Source organism: Aplysia californica, unplaced genomic scaffold, assembly GCF_000002075.1.
Source record: "Aplysia californica isolate F4 #8 unplaced genomic scaffold, AplCal3.0 scaffold00196, whole genome shotgun sequence".
Lineage (NCBI taxonomy): Eukaryota > Metazoa > Mollusca > Gastropoda > Aplysiida > Aplysiidae > Aplysia > Aplysia californica.
Genome location: NW_004797466.1, coordinates 417,629 through 420,909, shown reverse-complemented (window position 1 = coordinate 420,909; position 3,281 = coordinate 417,629).

Below are 3,281 nucleotides of genomic sequence, written 5' to 3'. Positions count from 1 at the left end.
GTGCATGCGTGCGTGGTATGAGTGCGTGCGTGTTTGAATATGTGCATATACTCGTAATATGTCTAAATTATGGGCTGGGGTAGGGGGTAGGGGGGAGGGGGAGGAGAATCATTTCCTACCGCTTTGTGTCCCCAATGGTGCTCAATGTCTTTGACGCCTCACCCTTCCCAGCCTAACCACTTTCTATGTCCCTTTTTGGATGCGGACAGCAGCGAACTGGCTTCAGGTTGTTCTCAACTGGTTGGTTTACGGGTGCTCTTCTTTCCTGGCAAACACCTATCGTCCTAATATCTCCTTTTTTATATTTTGCTACTCTCTTGCAATACCTCTAATCTTCGGCACTTATATGACCTTATTTTGTTGCAAGTGGCGTAAAACTTTTTATTAAAGAGACTAACCACCTTCTATGTTCCTTGTTAGATGCGGACAGCAACGACGCGGCTTCCGGGTGCTCTCAAGGCGGGTGTCTCAATGCTAATTCGTGCCCCTATAGTCTCAACTGGACTTACTCAGCAACTGACCAGTCCGTCACCTTCGAGATGTCCGGCACAGTGGCAGACAACGAGTGGATGGCCATTGGATTTTCCGACACTAACGACATGGTCTGTATCAGTATGGGCATCCTTGTTTCACACAACACAGATATTATCATCAAGTTTTAATGTTTGTTCATTATTGCCGTTTTAGTCCTCTGCTGGACAAACACCGTTGCAGTCTGTTACTGATGTGCACATCACACTATCATTCCCACAGCTCGTCCCTTCCAAATACCCATTTTGTGCGAAGTAAACGGAGAAAAGAAAACGCAGCAAAGTGCCCTTTAAAAAAACAACATGGAGGTAACATTTTATTCGACTAAGCCAAGAAACAGGACAAAAATGATTTTCTTTTAAAAAATTTGCAAATCACTCGGTTGGTACGTTTCCAAAACAAGGAGACGAAAAAAGTTAAATGATTTGCTTCTTGATGATTTTTTTTTTTCGCCCAGTAACTCCATGGGCTAATAAGAAAACGGGAAAAGGAGAAAAAGGTTGAGGGGAAAAAGGGGGGGGGGGGGGGGGGGGGAGTGGGGCCTGATCGAAACATCAAGTCCTTATAGATGGCGACTAGAATGTGTCCCTGATCATCGTGTACTTTGTGACAGATTGTAGGTTGCGGGTGGTTGGCGGGTTCTCTGGTGTGGTTTGCTTCTTCTCTCCTATTAAATATCTATCATCCTTATCGCTCTTTTCTTTTTTTGTGTATGTTACTCTCTTGTAGCACATGAATTCTTCGGACCTTATTGTATTTCAAGTGCTTGTAGGTTGTGAAATGTTTGATGTATGTATAATCCATGGCACATTATCACAACTTCAATGTCTCTGTTTGGATAAACAAAATGAATTTTTTGTCTATTCTTGATACTCGAGAGAATGTTATACATTTTTGCCTTCGATATACAGTTTTCAAACTCAAATATCACACGCACTAAGACAAAGGAATTAATAATAGACTTTAGAGTTTAAAATAAACAATTGCAAACGCTATTTATTAAAGATGAGAAGGTGGAGGTGGTAAACTCTTACAAGTACCTTGGTGTAACAATCGATAACAAACTGGACTGGCATCCCCATGTTGCTCTTGTGCATAAAAAAGTAAATAAAAGAATGTTGATAATAAGATTATGTCCCTTTTATACCATTCTATGATTGAAAGTGTGCTATTATTTAGTTTTTGCTTCTGGGCTGAGAATTGTAAGGGGGAAGATAAAGAAAAATTTGACAGAACCATTAAGATAGCCAGCAAGATCTCTGAATGATTGTACTAGAATTGATGAAATGAATAACACCACATGCATAAAAAAGATAAAAAGCATTATACACGATCCATCACACCACCTTTCCCCGCAAATCGTAAGATCACGCAGCGGCAGATATTTACCTCCAAAAACAAAGAAAGAAAGATATAAAAGAAGTTTTTTACTATCTAGCATAAGGCTTTTGTCAAAATAAGCATAGATGTGTATTGCTCTTTAGAGTATGTATCTATATATAACTCCAAAGGCCTTGTACTTAAATTCTTTCTTGTGGTTGAATGATGCTTCTGATGTGAATGTACATTTTGTCAGCTTTACTTCTTTTTTCATATTGAATTTTAGTGAGAGTAATATATAATTACATTTTTTAAATGTATACCAGCATGTGTTTTTACGGTCCTGTACAGCCAAGAAAAAATTCCCTCAAGGATAATAAAGTATTATCTTATCTTATCTTATCTTATCTTATCTTATCTTATCATACACACACAAGTCAGTTGACGCAAGTCAAGCAGCATGCCTTGCTTCGAACTTCGGTCTTAGGTTATCTTTTCCACAAACGCACAGCATTCACACATGGGGATAGCGTCTTTTATTGGTTACTTTGTGCTTTACACAATCGGCACAAGACGAAACAGTTTTTCATGCAAAAATTTTATTCAACATCAAACTATTATGTATTTAGTATAGTATAACATTCATTCTAAAGTTGGCGCTGATACCGAATTCGAAGTCACAAAGTTAAACGCGCATTTAAATTCTGAATGCAAAACGGGAGGATTTCTTTCTTAGCCCCCCCCCCCCCCCCCCCGCTCTATCCTGCTCCGGTGGAAAATTAATAGTTGGCGCAGTCTAAATTTCTGGACCCGTGCCATACCTCAACCCGCACTCGGTCTCATTTAATCGACCAGACACGCAATCATTTTCCACGGTTTTCGGGCATCGGGGTCACACCCGAGGCCAGATCCCTGCGTATGTAAAGCCTTGTTTTTGTAAGTATTTTACGGCGCTCGCAATTGCATAATGTCATATGAGCGCGCAGGACACATTAAACATTTTATAGTCAGGTAGAATTTAATTTTGAACTGTCCTCGGGTGGCGGCCAAAACCTCTCTCTTATCGATTTTAGGAACACCGAGGTATCCTTAACGTGCGCGACTTTCATACGGGACGTGTACAGCGTTTACGGGTCTTGAGAGGAAGAAGAGTAACAGTCTGTACCTACTAGTTCTTGAGACCAACCTCAACAGAATGCTCATGATAGAATAATAAATCAGTTAATATGAAAGCTAAGCTGTGAATTTTTTTGTCTCTTAAAAGAACAGAACTTGCTTATACGTATCAACATTTAGTAAATCGTTTGGATTGTCCGATGAAATAAATGCCGCAGCTTGATGGATCGCAGGTGTAAATATATTGTTAATTTGATGGATCGCAGGTGTAAATATATTGTTAATTTGATGGATCGCAGGTGTAAATATATTGT